The sequence below is a fragment of the Paramisgurnus dabryanus genome, chromosome 3 (genome assembly GCF_030506205.2).
Source record: "Paramisgurnus dabryanus chromosome 3, PD_genome_1.1, whole genome shotgun sequence".
Lineage (NCBI taxonomy): Eukaryota > Metazoa > Chordata > Actinopteri > Cypriniformes > Cobitidae > Paramisgurnus > Paramisgurnus dabryanus.
Window position 1 is genome coordinate 47,493,942 of NC_133339.1, and position 23,591 is coordinate 47,517,532.

Consider the following 23,591-nt stretch of genomic DNA (forward strand, 5'->3'; position numbering starts at 1 on the left):
AGATGGCAGATGACTTCTTCGCCACTATCATTTTGAGTTGTATTTTAAAGGAAGATTTACAAGCAATAGCATGCAATGATTTTACTATAGCCAACTTTTTAAATGAAGATCCAAAATCAGGAAGTCAAATGCAGTTTGAGATTTATTAAGAATAGTGTGTTATATAACAGGATATAGAAGAGGCAGATCATTATTTTCACACTCCATCACAGCAGGTGGCGGTATGCACCTTTAAAGTTTGTTCTTAACCCGCCATTAAACCAAAAGAAGAAGAAGAAGATTGTAACGTCAGCTCATCGTAAGCATTAGGTAAGTGCTCACTCACAAGCTTATGAATAATTATATTGCAGCGAATGCGTTACGACAGGCACTGTCATTGTGTGAATAATTAATGATATAGTGATCCAAGCATTACGTCGAGTTTGCCGTAAGCTTACCTCATAGCCATCATAAGCCAGGTACGCTGACGGAAGGGTAACGTAACCACACGGAAGAGCCAAAAAGTACTATGGAGGAATACAAACACAAAAGAAGCAGCAGTAACAACAGAAGACAGTTTTGTCATGTAAATGGCCTTGGGCAAAAGTCTTTATAACTGCAATAACATAAGTTAGTGGAAACAATGTCAGGCTTTCCCAGATGGAGACAATATAGTTAGGTAACATTTTAGTGCTGTTTAAATGAATGCGTTGTGTTTGTTATTCATTTAAAAATATGAACATAAAGTTATGACTCATGACAAACTGGCAAGAGAGTTAATAACACAGATCTGTCCAAATATGAGGGAAACTATATTCCTTTGTAGGCCTACTGTGTAGCATTATTAGAGTAAGTTGGTCTATATAATTTCCTTGTTGATTTTACATTAATACTATGATTTTACATTTGAATAACCATTGTTTCAAAAATCATAAAAACAAATCTGATTCTAGTTATTACTAATACAAGCAACTTTTTATGGTTTTCTATATGCTTGTCTTTCACAGATTATTCACCCAGTGTTTATTCACAAGATTGACCAAATCTTATTTAGATGACCAAATTATGAACAATGACCCACCCTGAGGCTGTAAGAGTGTGCCTGATGAGAGAATGCGTACTTGAAGCAGTTATAGGACTTAATATATTCAAGAAGACCAAGCGATCCTTATAGGACTACATGCAAAGCAATGTACTCCAGACCGCACAACTGGACATACAGGTACTTTTTAAAAAGCTCATTATTCTTCTTAACTTAAACATGCATGCTTATTCTTTCTGCTATTGTCTGTTTTATTATTAGTAAACAGTTTTGTTTTAAATTGTTAAAATATTTTTATCCTTTTTCAGATTATATTTTTGTTAAAGATTTGTATTATCTACATGTCATGTCTGTGTTTATTTCAAGTGCAAACAGTAGAACTGTCACAAATGAATATATCTATGACTTTGCACCTGCACTTAATTTAGACATTTTTAAGCATTTAAGGTCAAAATCAGAGTGTAACTTTTACTTTTCATACTAAATAAAATATTCAGCCCCAAATAGCATGAAATGATTACAGAAGAGTTTTCACTTGTTAACCTGACCGATACAGCAACCATCACACCAAACATTCCAAAACCTGTTTCATTAGATAGAAACAATCAATGAATTTGGGCAACCAGTATCTGTTTGAATACTATAGCTAAAAGTGTGTAACAGCTTTGTTCTGATCGGTTGTTTCTGTTTATGTGTTTTGTACGCTGTGTGTTTTGTCATTGGTTTGTTTTGACAGGTGGCCATGCACGTACCAGTCATTGTCTTAAGCCCAGGATACACTGGAGGATTTTTGCTCTCCTATAATATCATTACCTTATCACACTGTGCGACATGGATCATTTAAACTTTGGTACGACAAGCATGTAGACTGTATAATTTTCTTTCTGACTCTTCTCTGTTCTCTCCAGATTGTGCCCTGATGCCATCTGCCCCGTTCTCCCAGCCTCATCTTCCCTCTCTATGCCTAGCTTCACATCGATTGGCTCTTCTTTGGCTCCCCTCATCCCGTCTGCCTGCCTCGCTGCTCTCCCTGATAACATTTCCTGACTGATGCCTTGCACTCTGACTCTTTCTGCAAGGTGCCATTCTCAGCAGTGACTCAATTTAGTGCCACCCTGCTGCTTGGTGAGTCTCTGCATTCTGGAATTGAGATTTTCATTGCCCATTCAATAAACTGTTTTGTGCCTACAGTTGAGTCTGTGACTTTTTTTTGACCAAGTGATGTAACTAAGGTCTCAACTTTATACCTTTTAATATTGATTTCTAGTTACACAGTTGTCTTTATGATGGGCCTAGCATTTTTTAGAGAGTCTGTATTTCCGTTTCCTATGTCAATACTACCTATTACAATGTTTTTGGTTGAAAACAATTATATCCCTTTGTTGCCAATGTTTGTGGTTTATGGGTTTTATTAATAATCAAATATTAAATAAGATTCATTTATAACTGAGCAAAAAAAAATCCTTTTGGAGTTTATATTCTATTATAATTTGCCTAATTCTTACTAGAGTACATGTAATAAAGTTCTGTTTTCTTTTTCATTTATGTTTTTACTACAGTACATTCTGATTGTATGAAGTTATAAGACTTAACAGTTTACAGGCTGTGATGTGCATTAAGCCTACATATACTAACATTCCTAGGTCACCCATTTCCCAGGGCAGCACAATAAACTTTACCATTTATGTGTTGCAGGCATTGCACTTCTGAGGTCATCACCATCTTTCTTCAGCCAACCAAAATGATTCTCACCAACCACCCCAGCTCTGCTAAGCTTGATGTTGGAGGTCTGCTGTTTTTGAAGCAGGGGACCACTGTCCATTAAAGGCTTCCTAAACCATTTAACAAAATCACATAAGATAGGGTAGTTCATACTCCATGCGATGTGCCATACAATGGAAGGGCCATGTTCCTTATCACATCTGGATACTGCAAAGCTCCTGTCTCCTCAACAATTTACGAACTAATCAATTATTAAATGAAGAAATGCTATGTAAATGCAAAGATATTTCTTCCTGTGGAATTTGAGTCTTAAATTTAGTAATTACTGTTTTATGGCATAAATAAAAGTTAAATATTATATTATTTTAAAAGCATCATGTATCTTTTTTCATTCCTAATGTATTCTACTAGTAGTGTGTCAGGCACTTTAACCCTTATGAAAAAAGCCAAGGAAAATAGAGAGCATCATATCAAAACAACTGTTTATTTGCACATGCAACATTAAACTATGGTATACATCTCTGTTTTCCTAACAATACTGAAAAGGATGAGTATTTAGAGTCTACAGTACTGCTTGCTCAATCTCCAGCAAAGATAAAAACATCCTAAGAAAAAGGACTCATTCACATAGTATTCCTCTTTTTACAACCGCGACACATTTTACACAGACAACACAGCATCTGGAGGACGTATATGATCCTCACCAGTGTTATTTATTGTTTTTTCCTGTGTGTGTCTAATGATAATAAAAAAATTATAATTGATCAATTATACTTTGAAGGATAAAGCAAAACTACTATATTTACTATAAAGCTATCTAAACCAATAGCAGCTTCATAAGACTTAAGGTGGTTATCAAAGGGACTAACAAACAAATATAATGCATATGGGTTGACCTGTGAAAACATAATGTCCTGTTTTCATTTGTCAGTTACCAGTTAGGCTTTAGAAACATGATAAAGTTAAAGTGTATTTAAAAATATAGTTTGAAGAAATTTGTGAAAGTGGTCATGAATTTCAAGGGTTGAATGATAATAGTTAACTGTTTAAAAATATGTAGTTGTAGCCTACTAATGCTTTTATAAAATGCTCAAAATATATTTTAGATTACATCCTGTGATATCCAAGCCTTCTTTGTTTCTGTGTTTTCAAAGCTCCACACCAGTAGGTGGTGGTAAAGAAAACAGTGTAGGTACGCGTTAACACGTGATTTACGTGTTAACACGCACTTACGCGTTAACACGTAGTGCGTGTTAACACGTGATTTACGCGTTAACACGTAGTGCGTGTTAACACGTATTTTTAACACGTTTTTGCCCTGTTGGCCTTCCATAGCGTTGCGCTGCATGTAGACGAATAAACTGCAGGGCAAGCGCTGTTCAACGACAGCAATTTACTGAAACCTACTGACAAAATCCTGCAAAGTCTCCGAACGTAATAACGGAGGAATGGAGAAAAATCAAAAGCCAAGCACTGGTGGCGAAACCCTCCAGATGTTTAAAAGCCAAGATCATTTTTTCCTGAATCGCTGGTTACGGCTAGTTTAAAGTAGCATTTGCTAAAGCCCTTGTTGAGTAAAAAAGTAATAAAGGTGCTGCATTTATTCATCTATCGTGTTGACGTTTTGTATTTCTTTGAAAACAACAAATATGATGTGAAAATTATATGCGCCAATTCGCTTTGTAAGGCCTTATTAAAATCTCCCTCTCCTTATAGATCAGTGGTAATAGCCTATAAGACGACGATCAGTTGCAAGCGGGTTCAACTAAATGTATATAAATAAATTATTCATATAAATAAATACATAAATAATTTAATATTATTTACAATTAATACTGATTTGGTTCTATTTATTTATATAAAGTTTTCTCGTTCTCATTTTCACATTGTTAGAAACAAAAATTAAAAGAACATTAACGTGCATTGCTAATACTACATGACGGGCTGGAAATGTGCATTGTAATTGTCTTTCTGAGGACTGAATAAAGTCTAAGATTGGCCTTTAGGTTTCTGTTTGCACAGTTTTCACAGCAATACCCAACGCAGTGTTTTTAAACTTTAATTCATCTTCATATGCGACTGTATGATTATTAGTTGGACTGGACTGCCGCCTTGAACTTGAAAACTCGACTAGGATCGTATACCCCCGATAGCCCGTGTGCACGGCTAGGCTTTATGCGAGTTCGCGTCTTTTGGCTTAAACGGACAGATGCTCACATGTCAAAATAAATGTCTTGGTGAGTATCATAGTAAACGAGTGGTTACTGTATGTCTTAAACGAATAAACATTTATTTGCATTCGGTCTCATAATAAGCCAAACCCGACGAAGTCTCTGTCGTTTAAGTTAATGCAATTAAAAGAATAGAAAATCACTCACTGCTTCATGACTGGGTCAGTTCTGTAACTTCATAAAAAAAATGATTAATCCATATTTACTTTTAAATCAAATCCATTTTTTTGCCAAAGATCCCGTGCCGGGCACTGCTATCCGAAGAAAGTTTAAGGTTCATCGTGGAGTAACTTTTACGAAAGGTACTGCAGTTAACATTAGATATTTTGCTTCAATAACAGAGAGTAAATCATGTGTAAGAAATAAGCAGGTTTAAAATTCACTCTTACATTATGTTTACATCTAGTATGCAGTTAGGAATATTTATCTAATGTGGGGAACTGGGAAGTAGACCTAATCAGCGATCATAAGGTTCATTCGTGCTTTTATAATGGTTACACGTCATTTTCTATAATGGGATATGGACCCGCTAAAGTAGCCTTCACCGCCCGATGAAAAAAACGTGCACCACCATTGCACCTGGCATACCGGGGCGATCTCCCATTCAGCAACTAACCTGGCCAGACCCTGCTTAGCTTGCGAGTTCGGACGACACCGGCCGAGCTCATGCCGTACGGCCGCGAGCGAATTCGTTGGCGAACGGGCTGCCCTTTGTTGAATGCCCGTGAGCCGAGACCATCCACGTAAAGGCCATCGGTGCGCCGCGGGCTTCAGGCCGTGGGAATGTTAAATTTATTAAATGTAATTATATTCCTGTATCAGTCAAACGTCATGCCTTTGCCTCTCACAGGGCAAAACAAAAGCTAAGGAAAGCTGCCAGACTGACAGGTAAACAAGCGTGTTGATTGCATGACGTGTGCGTATCGCACTGGCCAATCAGAATCAAGTTATTACAAACCGAAGGTCCGTTAGACACATGCGCAGACTGGACGTGTGACGTCAGCTCATTGCGGGGACAATTCGAAAGCTGCCCTCACGTGGTGCCTCGGGTCGATCTGTCTGCGTTGCGCTGCATGTAGACGAATAAACTGCAGGGCAAGCGCTGTTCAACGACAGCAATTTACTGAAACCTACTGACAAAATCCTGCAAAGTCTCCGAACGTAATAACGGAGGAATGGAGAAAAATCAAAAGCCAAGCACTGGTGGCGAAACCCTCCAGATGTTTAAAAGCCAAGATCATTTTTTCCTGAATCGCTGGTTACGGCTAGTTTAAAGTAGCATTTGCTAAAGCCCTTGTTGAGTAAAAAAGTAATAAAGGTGCTGCATTTATTCATCTATCGTGTTGACGTTTTGTATTTCTTTGAAAACAACAAATATGATGTGAAAATTATATGCGCCAATTCGCTTTGTAAGGCCTTATTAAAATCTCCCTCTCCTTATAGATCAGTGGTAATAGCCTATAAGACGACGATCAGTTGCAAGCGGGTTCAACTAAATGTATATAAATAAATTATTCATATAAATAAATACATAAATAATTTAATATTATTTACAATTAATACTGATTTGGTTCTATTTATTTATATAAAGTTTTCTCGTTCTCATTTTCACATTGTTAGAAACAAAAATTAAAAGAACATTAACGTGCATTGCTAATACTACATGACGGGCTGGAAATGTGCATTGTAATTGTCTTTCTGAGGACTGAATAAAGTCTAAGATTGGCCTTTAGGTTTCTGTTTGCACAGTTTTCACAGCAATACCCAACGCAGTGTTTTTAAACTTTAATTCATCTTCATATGCGACTGTATGATTATTAGTTGGACTGGACTGCCGCCTTGAACTTGAAAACTCGACTAGGATCGTATACCCCCGATAGCCCGTGTGCACGGCTAGGCTTTATGCGAGTTCGCGTCTTTTGGCTTAAACGGACAGATGCTCACATGTCAAAATAAATGTCTTGGTGAGTATCATAGTAAACGAGTGGTTACTGTATGTCTTAAACGAATAAACATTTATTTGCATTCGGTCTCATAATAAGCCAAACCCGACGAAGTCTCTGTCGTTTAAGTTAATGCAATTAAAAGAATAGAAAATCACTCACTGCTTCATGACTGGGTCAGTTCTGTAACTTCATAAAAAAAATGATTAATCCATATTTACTTTTAAATCAAATCCATTTTTTTGCCAAAGATCCCGTGCCGGGCACTGCTATCCCAGGTGAAAAAGAAATATATTTAAATAGTATTTTTTGGGACATACTTAATATATTTAAAAGCTACTATACTAAATGCATATTAAATGTATTATATTGAACCCACTTCAAATATATTAAATGCATTTCAAGATATATTTAAAGTCAATTTTAATCTATTTGCATTATATTTAATATATTGAAATTGTGTTAAATTGGAACAACTTCAAATATATTTAGTGCAATTTAAGTGTACTTCTTTAAAATTCATTTGAAATGCACTTCTCATACACTTAAAAATACAGTTAGAATACATTTAAAGCTTAATTTAACTGTGCTTTAAGAACACTTTAATAGTACTTCAGCATATTAGAAATATACTAGCATTACATTAATAGAAATGTATTAGCATTACACTACTATTTTATTATAAAGCTGTTTTTAATATTTAAAATGTTATATTAAAATCATTAAATATTAAGACACATACACATATTTTGAATACAGAACAATTTAATATACTTCATATTGTGTTGTGTACATTACAAAAATATCTAAAGTAAATTAATCAAGCACAGAGACATAAATAATCTCTTGACCAAAGAGAAACATATAAAACAAATATCAGAGAAATGCAATTACAGAGCTACTTCTATCAAATTGTACAACATTAACATTAAATGTATTAATGAAAAGTACACTATGAATATGCAATCACTAAATATTCATAAGCAATGATTATATAATAATCATAATGTAATTCTCTGCATATAAAGTTACTGAAAAAAAAATGTTTTAAGTGCAATTTAAAGACTGAGTGCACAATGTTTGAAAAACGCTTTGGAAAAGGAAATTGGGCCGACTACCAAAACACACTTGTAGCCAACCAGCAGTAAGGGGTGTGTCTACTAACCGACATCCTTGCCGGGGATGCGTATGTGTGTGGTGGCTCTATCAAAAGAAGGTCCCGATTCTATTGGGGTAGAGGCATGTTTGTTTAGGTAATTTCAAATGTTAACATTGGCTTTCAAAAATAGTGCACTCTGCCTTTAACCAACTTAAGATAAACCTATAAAAAGCTGAACTAAAACACAAAACAGTTTAGATGTCACATGTTTAAGTGGAGGGTCACTTCTTGCAATTCAGACACCGTAGTAATTGAAGACTGCTTTATCACACGGTCTGTGAAAAGGAAACAGAATATACCAATTAACCAATAATGAATGAACATTTGGCTATCCATGTTTAAAATAAATTGGCATAGATATGCATGTATGGAAGTTTTGTTAACTTCTCAGTTTACCTTTTAAAGCTTTGACTGTGTCCTCATCAAGCGTGTCAGTTGTATCTGTCAGAGCACTCTACAAGTGGGAATGAAGACAGGATTAGAACACGCTCATGAAATAAAGCAACCTGTGTGTATTACAGGATATGTTTTACATTGATAATTGTGTTTTATTTGAACCTAGATAATTTTCCATTGTTTGTCTATTGTGGTCTTGCAAACTTAAGGTTCACCTCTGTTTAAGGAGATTTAAGGAAATCAGAAATGATGCCAAACAGGGCTCCAGACTGCTATCAAATGGTGGCCACCAAAATTTGAGAGTGTGCCACTGAATTTTACATCCGGTCGCACATGTGCGACCAGCAAATTTGACCTTTATTTTGTAATATGACACTGAATTTGAAAAAGTACATTGTACTTTCTGAATCTATAATTAAAGTATTTCTTAGTAATACAGTATAAATTAGTAGACATGTGAATATTTGGTTAGCATGTTGTTTTACCGTGTGTGCCCCTTAATTTTATGGTTGCGCCCCTAAAATTTTCAGTTGGGGGCCACTGTGCTCCTAGTAAAAAAAGGTAGTCTGGTGCCCTGCCAAATGGTATATGCAAGGATGACTAGGCCAAGTCCCTTACAGCTTTACAATAAAAACAAACGGTTTTTACAAGAATAATTCAAAAGGACAGAAATTAGCCACCTGGAATGGATGTGTTGCAAACGTTTTTCTTCCGAATCACTCCACAATTGTCCCAATTCAAAAATGTCAATAGCAGTTGATCTGAAAAACAACAGGCAGGTAAATGATGATTAATGATTTGTTTTCGTTTTAAGAATTATTTACCCCGAGTACAATATATTTAAGACAATATAATATAATCAAACCCAGCCTCGGCAGTTTTACAATCTCTAATAAAAGTATCCCTTCTCACAATGTCATTTTTGTGTCCATATGTAATTAGAAATACATTTAAAAATAAACAAAAAGACAATAAGGTTGTCAAGATTGAACTGATATAATCATTAGTCATTGAACAATACTAGAGTTATAATAACCATATGGTCATATCATGGTATTTTCAGGTAAGACAGCTCAAACACTTATTTTAAACTAACGTTAGCGTTGCAATAGAAACATTAGAAAAACTTAAACGTGAAAACAAATAGCAACAACAAACTTACCACCAAGAATAAGTCTTTCTATGCGCTGTATCTTCATTTGTTCCTGTCTACTTGGGATCTGGTTGGTCATATTTATGTCGCTGTGCTAAAAAAAAAGAAAGGTTTTAATGATTTCTGAAATGCTTAAGAGAAATGCCTAACGTTAGTCAGAAAATAAAGATGTTCAAATTACCACACGCAACACAGACATAACGTTACATAAAGAAGCTGGGTTAAATGTAATTTAATGTTTACTTATTTAATAGTTAACTTAATAAACCCAGGTAGCCAGTGCATTCGGGCCAGATCCGGCTGAGTGTCGGCGCACACGGCTGTGTTCTGGCTGCGGCTTACCAGCATTAAGCCAGCACTGGCCCAGCAAAAGTTGCCAGATTCGGCTAGGCTGTGGATATGCGGATTTGGTCCGATTTTGGCTGACAAATGGCATATTTTCCACATATTGGCTTTCACATTTCACGTTTGTTTTAATAAAAATATATTAATTTAACAATTGATGTGCATATAATTGTTTCTATTTAATGTTTTGATAATTGTTTTTAGTTTTCCTGATTAATGGTAGCCTATGTCAATAAGTGAAAAGTAGTGTGAGGAAAAGTTAAGCTTAGAATTTTTTCCCTAATAAAATAAGGGAAGGGGAGAAGCATATTTTAATGTTAAGAATAGGTTTGTAGAGGCATAAAGTGCCATTAGCCTATTGAATGTAAGTATCTGGGCTATTAAGTTTATACTGAAATATTTTCTATGTATGTAATATGTCAACAAACACATATTTTATTAATTAATGGTCAAATACTAAATTGAGATTTTATAAAAAAATTTAATAAGCTGTAAAGCTTGTCAATTTGTTTACTACAACTACAATTTTTCAGCCCTTTTCCAGAATTTGAACTAATTTGATCATAAAGATTGATCTATTTATAATTTATCGATTACAATTTTTAGACAATTAAAGCTGGTTAAAGGAACTTTTATTTTGGAAAAAGAACTGCTGCTGTTTCAAGACATGCGCACTAGCTGCGACATCTAGTGACGACATTTAGCGGGCTTTAACGGTTGTTGCTGCATGAAGTCTGCTGCAATTTCTCTGAGGTAAGACTTTTTGGAAGTTATTTAACATAATTTTAATGCATAAAATATTTATACTCTGCACATATTAGATATATGTAAACTTCATTTAAAAGAAGGACAAACTGGTGTGACTGATATAGTATACGTAATTTTTTAAATGACCACAATCCCGCTTCAACAAATATGTAAATTAGCATTTGAATTTATTATTAAAATACTGAAGTCTTTCTAGATAAATTTGAGTAGAAAATCGATTTTTATAATTTATCTGACAAGGAGAATTCGGACATAAGAAATGAACTCTGCTCAGTTTAATGAACTTACTTAAACAGTAATATTTCGTTTAGCAAAACAAACAAATAATATTTCGCAACTCATAAAACTGGTCTGAGGATTTGCCTCAGCAGTCTATGCAGCAGGCGGGAGTAACTGAGGGATCGTGAAGCTATTCTGCTAAACACTCGTAGCCACCTCAGCCAGTTCCGCTATTATACAGCTGACTGAGGTAATTTTTTTTACCAAGGTATAACTTTGTCTGGTACAGAAAATGTTTAAATTTCACAGAATAGAGAGCATTGCAGCTACAGGACACAGCTGGTAGTTAAAGTTCTTTACTTAAAGTGCACCTGCAGTAAAAATATTTCCACCTCACTGTTGCACAACATTATAACCGATTTCATCTATTGAAAGATACTTTGTAGAAAATGAGTGAACCTTAATTATGTAATTATTACTCAACATTTTGTATCTATGATCTGTCTGTGTGTTATACAACTTAACAACTTATTGTGATTGTTTTTGTCACATTTAGATTTCTCAAGATCATCAGTTTGGACAGAATTCATTTGAAGAATTAATGTAAGTAAAAGTACAATATTGGATGGGGCATGGATATTTCTTGGGAATCAGTTTTGTTGCATTGTTAATGTCAGGACTGTCTGAGGGGTCAATTGGGGCCTGAAGTATGATAGGGATTTGTTTAGGGCTACAAATATATATTACAAATAACAAGTCTTTAAAAAGTCTTTACATTAAGTAGTCTAAACTAAACTTTGATATGTAAACGTTGTTATGTACACTATAATAACAAGATATTTTATTAGATCACAATTCCAGTTTATGGATTTGGCATTTGCAGTCATTTTGAAATATAAATATAATGGTAGAGAAAACACAATTATCTCTGGATGTGTGTGATTAAGAGTAAGGAAAACTTACTTTTTTATATAATTGAAAATCTCAAAACAACCCTTAAAAAACAAATTGAGTTCTCTTTTGCTGCATCTTGCAAATATTACAATTTTAAATAGGCAAGGCTTAAAAAGGTATAAAAAATAATAATGAACTTTCTCGATAATACAACACTGGCACAATTGGGCATGTAACCGTTTTTTTTACCTTAGTGGTGTGCCCTTATTCTAGTACTTATGTTTCTAGTAGCTATGTTTACATGCAACCAATTAATCAGTTTGTAATCGTATTGATGGCTCAATCGTATTAAAAAGTCGTCATGTAAAAACCTTAATCAATATGATTGAGGTAGATTGGATGCAAATTTGAATCGTATTGAAAGGGGTGGTGTAGTCCAATCTGTGATCCGATCAGCAGGAGAAAAGTATGCATGTAAATGCGTGAATCAAAGTATTTTGTCGGATGCAAAAATACATTGTGCATGTGCACAGAAAATTTGTGCTCAAGTTCACGTCGTATATTTACCTCTTATTTGCTTTGGTTTGGCTTTGGGGTGGCATTGCCAAGTCCTCTCTTTTTTTCGTTCAGATTTGGGCTACTGTTTAAACTGTCTTTGCGAGTTGTTTTTTCTGCTGGTCAGATATGAAAGGATTTTGTTCATTAGTTATTGGTATTTGGGCTGTGATAAGTCATTGGGATGCTTTTGGGCTAATTTTTAATGTCCATGGGGATGGTTTTGATATGTGAAGCTGCCAACCCTGGCTGTGCGCTTGCACAGATGTTCGGTTTATATAAATTGTACATGAAAACAAACATTTTGAGGTGCAAACATTTAAACATGTTTAGGGTGCATGTAAACTGTATTGTTGTAACCTTTCATCGGATTAAATTCAGTCGGATTGACAAAATTTTGTGCATGTAAACATGGCCCTTGTGATGACAGTTTGTTCGAGGATAAGAAAACTGCCATCTAGGGTTTCAGAACGAAGCAAGAGCCATCAATATTATATATGTATTGTATGTTTATGTATATATACATTAGCAAGAAAATGTAATGGTTTTCTGAATAAATATACATAAATAACATAATGTGTCTAAAAATTATAAAACAAGAAATTCAGATCTTTCATGTGTTTTTCAGAGCACTAGCAGGTTCCAATAAAGGCTGGAACAGAACAGACAGAAAAGGTACAGTATACTTTCTTTCCATCTCCGCCTTGCCCACGCACACATCCGTACCGCTTTAAAAAGTATATATTATTTACAGGACATTCACAAATTTAGAAAAAATGAAGAAAAGTAGCAGCTCCTCCACTGCATTGAATATACTGTTCTGTATGAGTGTGCAACTCAGCGTTCCCACAACGCGCACGCTTGACATCTGTTCCTCAGACATGAGGGCTCGCGAAGCACGCACACAATGCGCAGTCAACACATGCGTGATCACTAAACTAAGTTTTCTTTCTTGTTTAAGTGAACATAAACAGCTAGATGTGTCAGTATCAGTATATTAAAGCAGTGCAGTCTTAAAGCTGTTTTGGGTCTTAAAGTGACAGTAGCCTACTGCTTTCTGTGTCAGAAATGTTCTTTCCACCCAAAAATGAAAATCACTCACTATTCTTAACTGAACAACTTTTGCAGCTGCACATTTAATTCATACAGTGAGGACTGTGTGTTTTGTGTGTATTTATTGCTAATGTTAAATCATAGATTCTAATAACTCATATTTTTACATTTAATACAGATGCCTGAAAAGTAAAACAAGATGAGTATAGTGTTATGATAAAAAAACAAAAGATTTGGTTGCTTGTCAGTAGCATTGTTGTAGTGACAGCCAAAATACATCGGCCTAGGGCTGGGCAATATGGCAAAAATGTGATCTCAGAAAAATATCCATATTGAACGATAATGATATATATTTCGATGCAAGTTGTTAATGCTTCCAGCTTTAAAACAGTATGCCAACAATGACTGAAGCCACAAAAACAAGAGGGTTCATTTATATTTTAATCTGCGCCTCGTCAGTTTTTTAGCTAGCCAAACCACTTCCATATAAAGGAATTCGTGCTACCTTTTTGTCCACAATTTATCATCTTTGGATATTCGTTGCCACTTCCACTCATTTTTGTTTAGTTTTTTTTTTGTTGTGTCGAGTTTGCAAAGTAGGAAATGGACTTTGTACTACTCATGTGTATTACATATAGGCCAATGTATTTTGGCTGTCACTACAACAATGCTACTGAAAAGCAACCAAATTTTTAATATTTCCTCTTAATCATAATACTATACTCATCTTGTTTTACTTTTCAGGCATCTGTATTAAATGTAAATATATTAGTTATGAAATTGTCTGTCAACATGATTTTAACATGAATTAGCAATAAATACAAATAAAACACTGCACAGTCCTCACTGTATGGATTAAATGTGCAGCTGCGAAATTTATTCAGTTAATAGTAGTGAGGGGTTTTCATTTTTTGTGTAATGAACATTGAACACCTAAGACAGCTTTGAACACCCAAGACAGCTTTAAGACGGCACTGCTTCAATATACTGATAAACATACAGCTGTTTATGTTCACTTAAACAAGAAAGAAAACTTAGTGAGCCCTCGTGTCTGGGAACCATATACGAGCTATACATGCTGGTAAATGGGCACGTCACCTTGTGGAAACGCACAGTCGCACACTCATACAGTACAGTATATTCACTGCAGTGGTGGATCTGCTAATTTTCTGTTATGTTTTCAGTTGTTAAGATGTGCTTTTTGATTACTGAAATTTAATTTAACCAGAATCCAGAATAAAACGAAAAACACGGAATTTGAGAAAAAATTTAACTGAATCTGGGGAAAAAACAATAGGCCAATAGCTGTGCTAAGTCGTGACTCCAATTGGCTTTTTTGAGGTCATTCAATCAAGGGTTCACATTTTTTTCACAAGCACTAAGATGTTTTTTGGTAGTTCTCAATAAAGACATGAAAGATCAGAATTTTTTTGTGTAATTATGTGTAATTTTAGACACATTATGTTTATCAATGCCCTTGACTTAGATAAAGTTTAGATCGCATTTTATGACAAATTTGTTCAGAAAACTGTGAAATTCACATACTTTTTCTTGCCACTGTATATAAAGCCATTACAATGTTAATCTATGAAGCTATAAGTCTTCCACCCTAAAGTACCTGTCACTGTTTTTGAAGCAGAATAGCTTGTAGGTAACATTTAACCCTGGAGAACCCACGGGTCAAATGTGGCCAATGTTAATTGATTCTAAGAGAAGGGTTCTTGGGTTCTCCAGGGTTAAACTAACATGCTTGCATTTACCTAATTAAATAATTTTGTTTCTTTTCAAGAATCTGTTCAGAAAAAGTACTGTTCGTGCACCAGATGGTGAAGTAGAAAAGTTCATAAAAACTTCTGCAGCTTGCATCTGACAGAGATGCAAAAAGAAGAAGAGAGCGGGCCTGAAAACAAGCAAATTCAAGGTATTTCACTTGTTGTTAAAGGGATAGTTCAATAGACCTTTTGCGAGTCGACGTCACAGTTACGTCACGCGCGCATGTGGTGGCAGAAAAACAGTGGAAATGAATGAGACACGAGTGAAACGAACAATATAACTCACTAGAAAATGTTTTGTTGTGCTGTTGAGTGTCAGAATAGGAATGCCAAAATAGATGACCTTCATTTTTATAGTATACCGTCGTCGAAGACACCATTTGAAGATAAACGTAGGAGTTTATGGTTGCAATAAAAGCCCTGAACCGGACAGGCTGGAGTGATGAAATCATCTGAAAATCTTTTAATTATTTGAATAGAAAATAATTAGAGAAGATATCCGGTGTTCTGTCGAAGTCTGTTCCCTCTATGTGTTTCTTATAGCGTTTTCATCACGTTACGTTTATAATTTATTTAGAAAGATTAAAGATTTGAATTAGTTCATAATATCAATAATATTACCATTTATTAAAGTTTTCGTATTTTTTTCGTTTTCTATTACTTCTTTTTACCTTATATCTTAGCCTATGTCTTCTTACTGTTTGTTCTAAATTATGATGTTTACTAATAAATATATAAACATAGCACACACACACACACGCACACACACACACGCACACACACACACACACACACACACACACACACACACACACACACACACACACACACACACACACACACGATGTAAAGTGTTAATAATATATAAACAGGCCTATACAAATTAATTTGTATGTAAACATAATAGTTTTAGATCACACACGTAGGATAAAAATATAAGGAAGAAATTGAAAACAGGAAATGATTAAATGTTTAATAAATAATATTATACAGAATACATGATAGTATTGCTCTTATAAGTACTTCAGCGATTCATACTGTAAAAATAATTGATTTACCAATAAAGAACAATACATATACATTACATACATGCAAGCATATCAGTAGCCAAGCCATTAAAACTTTTAATTTATTTAAAAAGTAAACGTAACTTGGTGAAAACGTCATAAGAAACATTACACTTAAGAGAAATATAGGGGAAACAGACTTCTACAGAACACCGGATCCTTAAAAATCACAGTTTAATGCTTAAACACTTCACACAGCTATTGAGAAGCATTCACTTTCTGCCACCAGTTGGGCTCCGCCCACAAAAAAACGTCATCTCTGTTTGCAAACACGCAAAAGGTCTATAGATATTCTTTCATCATTTACTCATCCTCATGTTGTTCTAAATCTGCATGATTTTTTTCTGATGAACACAAATTAAGATGTTTTGCGTAATGATTGTAAAAACACAGCACGTTGTAACCATTGACTTCCATAGTAGGAAAAAGTATTTTGGAAGTATTGTGATAAATGATGAAGAAAATATTTTGATAAATGATGGTTAGCACACAGTTGACGGTACCCATTAAATTCCATCATATTTTTTTATTCCTTCTATGGAAGTCAATGGTTACAATCTGCTGTGTGTTTACCATCATTCCTCAAAATATCTTCTTTTGTGTTCATCAGAAAAAATTCATACAGGTTTAAAGGTAGGGAAAAGGTAGCAGAAAAGTTTGTTGTTCTCGCTGTTTACAGACAGGAGGTAAGCGCATGTGAACACGCAGATGACCTATGGTGTCTGCGTAAGGGCTGGGCAAAAAAATCGATTTTCCGATTAATCGTTTTTTAAAACGTGGTCTAATAAAAATCGATTCTCAAAGAGCAGAATAGATTTTTTTCTTTCATATTTATTTCCACAAACATTGAACGTAAGATTAACTTTAATCTAATTACTAGTCTTCTTCAACGTTAGTGTTGTGGCTTTTAATTTTTTTTATTAATTACACACTTGTAAACTGCTGTTCACTGTTCTTTTTTATTAATATAGTATTTGTATTAAATCTATATTCATTGAGTTGAATCGAGAATCAAGTATAAAAACCTACCCGAGAACCAGAATCGAAAATTGAATCGTGAATCGAATCGATTTGATAGCTTGTGAAGCGAAATCGAATCGATCTGGAACATCTGAATCGATACCCAGCCCTAGTCTGCATGGACTCGCTGCGCGGTGGGCATTCAAATTATGCTTACGTATGAGGGACAAGAAAAGGAAACGTCCATTCGGACCGAAATTTATGATTGGTTGAACATTTTTTGGTCCTACGCCTTTCACAGATGACACAAATTCTACAAATACATTTAAACAACTTAACACAGTGATTGCTATCAGGATGTAAGGAGACTTTTAACCAGCATAACTAAAAATCTTTCAGGATCAAATCTGTTACCCTACCTTTAAAACAACACGAGGATGAGTAAATGATGACAGAATTTTTATTTTAGGGTGAACTATTCCTTTAACATTTACCCAAGTTAACATTAATGCATTCAGTCTATCTGATGAAGTAACCATGAGTCATTTTCTGTTCCCCCTCTTATCTCTTTTCTCTCAATCTTTCCTTCTTTTAGGGTACACTTGAGGAGTGTCCAGATGTTTATTAATGTTTTATTAATGTAATGTTATGTTTCAAATAAACATGTAAACATACTGTATATTTTCTTTTTTTTTAAACACCTACAGTAAAGTGTGACACTTAACACATTAAAAGCATCACAAACATTGAGGATAGAACTTCTAATGTGCAGTTTAACTTTTTTTAACTAAATATAATAAAAGTTTTTTTTTTAAGAAGGGATAAGTACATGACATCTTAAGGGCTAAGGTTATAAAATAAAAAACACTTTAAAAAATAATTCGGGCTAGTTTCGGCTGAGTGTACATTTTAAGCTGGCATGATTCTGGCACTGTGCTGGCAGTGTCGGCTGACTTTAAGCACCCGGACATGGGCCAGTTTCGGCTGAGTGTAATGTTTTAGCTGGCGTGATTCTGGCACTGTGCTGGCAGTGCCGGCTCACTTAAGGCACCCGGAAATGGGCCAGTGTACTTGGGCCGATTCTGGGGCGTCATTCATCCCAGAGTTGGCCCTTTTCTGGCAGCCGGAACTGGGCCGTGGTTTTTTTTCTGGCCTGCCGGATTTGGGCCATTATTGGGCCAAACTGTTTTGGCTACCTGGGAAGAAATGCGAAAATCTGTCATCACTTACCCTCGTGTTGTCTCGTTCATCTCCAAACAAAAAGCGAAATACTTTTTCCCTCGACGTCAGATCCACTAAAACTGCTCACATTTTAAATCGAGTTGTTTTATCTTAGTCCTCTGGTGAAATACGATCGCCGATTAATTAAATAAATACGTTTAATGCAGAGTCGCCATCTAATTTAACAGTTTATACGTTTAACGCAAGCAACCACATGCACCTCGTGAACTGAACTCACTGAACAACTACAGCTTTCAAATAGCACCGTGACGTGTTACTATGACAACAACCAATCAGGTTTAGTCACGTGTGTCACGTGTGTTGTTTGAACATAAACACTAGCAAACGTAAGATTTTAAGCAAATCTTTGAAAAAATAGTTTATTATGCAATCGGAATGATATAATGTTGAAATGTTTGAGGAAAGTTCAATGTTAGCTTATTACAATTAATGAATCATTTTTTGAAAAAAGTATGTTTTATCCAAATATACTAAAACTTCACTAGAAGTACATTTATGTTAAGCATATTTCTTAAAAATGTAATTATGCATATATTTATTACCAGCATACTTTTAGTACACTTAATATAAATACATTAAAAATATTCTTAAGTTTAGCATATTTCTTAAAAATGTAATAAAGCATATATTTATTACCAATGTACTTCTAGTACACTTAATACAAATACATTAAAAATATTCTTAAGTTTAGCATATTTCTTTAAAATGTAATTAAGTATATATTTATTACCAGTGTACTTCTAGTATACTTTAAAAAAATATGTTTAAATGCAATTTAACGTATTTTTAATACACTTCAAATAAGTATGTTGTAAATACAAATGTATTATAAACATACTATTTGTATTTTAAGTATATTTTTAATACATTAAATACTACGTCTTTTTGACCTGGGATCCGAAGAAAGTTTAAGGTTCATCGTGGAGTAACTTTTACGAAAGGTACTGCAGTTAACATTAGATATTTTGCTTCAATAACAGAGAGTAAATCATGTGTAAGAAATAAGCAGGTTTAAAATTCACTCTTACATTATGTTTACATCTAGTATGCAGTTAGGAATATTTATCTAATGTGGGGAACTGGGAAGTAGACCTACAGTCGTGGCCAAAAATATTAGCACCCTGGTAAATATGATCAAATAAGGCTGTAAAAAATTCATCTGCATTGTTAATCCTTTTGATTTTTTATTTAAAAAATTCACAAAAATGTATCCTTTCATTGTATAATAGGAATTTAAAATGGAGGGGAAATATCATTATGAAATTAATGTTTTTCTCAAATACTCGTTGGACACAATTATTAGCACCCCTAGAAATTATTATTGGTAAAATATCTCTGAAGTATATTCACATTCATTTTCACAATTTTCAGAACTCCAGCATGATTGTAAACACAAAATCATTCAGCTCTGGCTTCTGTTTCACGATACTGGGTTGCACAAAAATATAAAAAGGAGGGGAAACAAAGCCTAAATTCCCTTAATCATCCATCACAATGAGAAAAACCAAAGAATATATTTCTGATGTGCAGCAAAAGATAATTGATCTTCACAAATTGGTGAAGTGGCTTTAAGAAAAGAGCTAGAGCAGTGAAAATGACCATTTCCATCATCAGGGCAATAATTAACCCTTGTGTGGTGTTCGTATTTTTGTTACTTAGACGATGTTTGTGGGTCTGGTGGACCCAGAGCATTATTAGTATCTTAAACCAATGCATTCATACAAATTTATGTAATATTGTTTACAGATGTTAACTTTAGCCTTATTGCAAGTAATATAGACCGAATTTATGGTTAATATTGTTCATTTACCACTGGTAGAGGACTATTTATAAACTAAAGTGCCATTAGTTTTTGTGGTAATATGAAATAAAAGAAGAAAATTCTATTCTGATCCAGATATTGGGGGAAAAATCATATTTATCTTAAATAAGTATAAATGAAACAAAGTTTTTCATCACTGTTGATGTTTAATTATTTGAACTTTTTGAAATTGTACACATTCGTGTCAGTCTACACAGCACAGGCCCCAAACTGAACAGATGCCGTATCATAAGACATCATCCACACTAAACACATAACCTGTTCATGACAGCCAACACAACACATAAGAAGCAAATTTTTATGTGTAGCTGTGTTGTGTATGCATTTCTTGCATTTTATACACATATACTGTGTCCATCTAGTCCACACACATTGAAGTACAATGTGTTGCTATTGGCCACAACTTAGAATGATGAAAATACATGGATAATATTTTACTTTTTCTATTATTCACTCTCTCTCTCACACACACATCTTTGTGGGACATTTGGTCCCCACAACGTGATAAATAGCAGGTACACACACCCTAGGTTTTGTGGTAAACCCATGGTTTTACAAATGGTAATCAATATACCAAATAACCATGATTACTACTCTTTTACTACAATAAAACTATGGATTTTTTATAATGGTAAAATGTAGAATGGTTCCTGTTAGACAGAAGGTAAAGTGTTTGGGACAGTAGGTACAGACAAATGTTCATGCACGGCATATAACATGTTGTATCCTTGCGGCATTACAGCAAAAGCAGAAGGAGAAAACTCTGACATGCATCCATCACATATGTACAGACATGTATACAAACACACTCATGCACTCACAGGAGTCCCAGGTAGGAGAAAAACAGAGTAACGTTACATAGCACATTCAATTTTTACACTTTTATTAACCCCGGGTCCAGTGGACCCGAACACCACATATGTAATATAAATATGTAGGGGGGGTGTACAGTGTACATTAATTATAAAGTTGTTTATTTTTATGTTCTTCATAGAAAATGAGCCAAGGCCAATGAATCTGAGGTTGAAACAACAATTAATTGCATAATTTTTCTTTCAGTAAACATTCAAAACGGGTCCCACAGACCCGAACACCACACAAGGGTTAAGAATTTCCAACCATCACAAAATGTTACAAAACTGCCTGAAAGAGGACCTATGCCTATATCGTCCTAATGTGCGGTGAGAAGGAGAGTTTGAGTAGCTAAAGACTCTCCTAGGGTCACAGCTGAAGAATTGCAGAAAATTGTTGAGCCTCTGGTTCAGAAAACCTTTTAAAAAATTGTCAAACAGAACCTACATCAACACATGTTGTTTGGGAGGGTTACAAGAAAAATTCTCCTAGCTCATTCAAAAACAAACTAAAGCATATTCAGTTATTAGTCATGACTGGAACTTTAAATGGGAATGGCTTCTATGGTCAGATGAAAGTAAAAAATGAGCTTTTAGCAGCAAACACTCAAGATGGGTTTGGTAAACACAGAGAAAAAAAGTACCCCATGTGTACAATGAAATATACTGCTGTGTTTTTGATGTTGTGGGCCTATATTTCTGCTGGAGGTTCTGGACATCTTGGTAAAATACATGGCATCATGGATTCTATCAAATACCAACAGATAAAAAATCCGTAAGTGACTGACTCTGTTAGAATTCTTATAATGGGCCATGTTTGGATCCTCTAACTGTACAATAACCAAAACACAAACCTCAAAAACAACACAAAAATGGGTCACTGAGCTCAAAACCAAGCTTCTGCTAAAGCCATTCCACTCTTCTGACCTGAACCCCACAGAAAATGAGAGGAGTGAACTGAAGAGGAGAAGCACCAACATGTAGCTGGGAATCTAAAAGGTCTGGAGTGATTCTGGATGTAGGAATGGTCTCTGATCTCTTGTTAGGTGATTTCTTACCTCATCAGGCATTATAGGAGAAAATTTAGACCTGTTAAACTGGCAAATGGAGGTTTTAAAAAGTATTGAATAAAAGGGTGCTAATAATTTTGGACAATGTGTATTAGAGAAAAACATTTATTTCATAATCATATTTCCCCCCATTTTAAATTCTTATTATTCAATAAAAGAATACATTTTTGTGAATTTTTTTTATGAAAAATCAAAAGGATTAACAATGCAGATGAATTTTCACAGCCTTATTTGATCATATTTACCAAGGGTGCTAATATTTTTGGCCACGACTGTAATCAGCGATCATAAGGTTCAAAAGCTCTGCGATCTTTACGGCAGTATGAGTTGTCAGCAGAACCTGATAGGGCCCATCCCACCATCTGGCTTTCCAGGATTTCCTCCTGAGGTTCTTTACCACCACGTAATCCCCTGGTTTGATGTTGTGTAACGGTTTTCTACTGGACGGGGTAGGGCTGCTTTAACCTGCTTTGGAGATTTTTTGAAATACAGAGGACATAGAAATACAATACTGCAACATGTCATTTTCATTTTGAAGAGTATCGCCTGTCACCGTGGTCCCCATTTGTCAACCTAGCAAAATGGGAATAAAAATGTTTAGTTAAGCAAGGTTTTTGATTTGGACCCATCCAAATCCCTTCAGGAGTTTTGGTTGCTCCACACGATTTCCATAGAGCTGTTTCTGTTGGAAGAGAAAATGTTTGCATGCTTATTAATGACTCCTGTGCTGTTTCAGCTTCATTTTCTTGGGAGATCTGTGTAAGAGAAAAGTTTGTGTTAGTAGTCATGAGCGATGCTGGTTTTGCACATCCGGGTGTGCGTTTCCTCTGGAGATCAGGTCCTGTCCGTTGGTGTGTGCTTTGCATTTACACACAGCTATTTGAGAAAGGAGTAAAATTTGTTATAGGAGAGAAACTGTCAGTAAAATTATCAGTCAATGTAAATGGTTATAGATTGATTAGTAGAAAGTTGACAAGCTTGTGTTAGTGCATGCAATTCAGCCACCTTTTGCAGATTTGTTAGGTGGTAAGCATCCGGATTTCACTACTTCAAAGTCAGACACAACTGCCCACCCCATCCTATTTATGCCTCTGTCATCTCTGGAAGAGGAACCATCCACATAATATGTGAGGGTGCATTTAGGTATGGGTGTGTCAGCAATGTCAGGCCTTGGTGTACATACTTCCCGTAGGGCAGACAAACAACAATGTGGTGTACCTTCATCAGGTGTAGGAAACAATGTCGCCGGGTTTAGCACTGTACATCTTTCAACTGTGACATTAGACATCTGTAACAATGCACAGGAATAACGCAGCCATCTCTAGCAGTATGTGAGACACAGAGTGAG

At 35.0% G+C, this 23,591-nt stretch overlaps 3 long non-coding RNA genes across 4 annotated transcripts; 2 read left to right on the forward strand and 1 right to left on the reverse strand.

The window, feature by feature from the left end:
• Positions 1-248: 248 nt before the first annotated feature.
• Positions 249-3,106, forward strand: LOC135750393 (uncharacterized). Its single transcript, XR_010532721.1, has 4 exons — positions 249-309; positions 987-1,201; positions 1,930-2,146; positions 2,717-3,106. It is a non-coding gene; the product is annotated as an uncharacterized lncRNA (long non-coding RNA).
• A 4,878-nt stretch (positions 3,107-7,984) lies between these two features.
• On the reverse strand, positions 7,985-18,905 carry LOC135750405 (uncharacterized). Of its 2 annotated transcripts, none has more exons than XR_012336477.1 (5): positions 18,489-18,905; positions 9,635-9,719; positions 8,958-9,233; positions 8,473-8,530; positions 7,985-8,351 (listed from the first exon to the last, which is right to left on the reverse strand). It is a non-coding gene; the product is annotated as an uncharacterized lncRNA (long non-coding RNA). The 2 variants fall into 2 exon arrangements; XR_010532726.2 differs by having other exon boundaries at positions 7,992-8,351; positions 9,153-9,233; positions 18,489-18,895.
• On the forward strand, positions 10,674-17,937 carry LOC135750400 (uncharacterized). The gene is made up of 5 exons (XR_010532725.1): positions 10,674-10,723; positions 11,514-11,560; positions 13,035-13,081; positions 15,249-15,380; positions 17,854-17,937. It is a non-coding gene; the product is annotated as an uncharacterized lncRNA (long non-coding RNA).
• Positions 18,906-23,591: the final 4,686 nt, after the last annotated feature.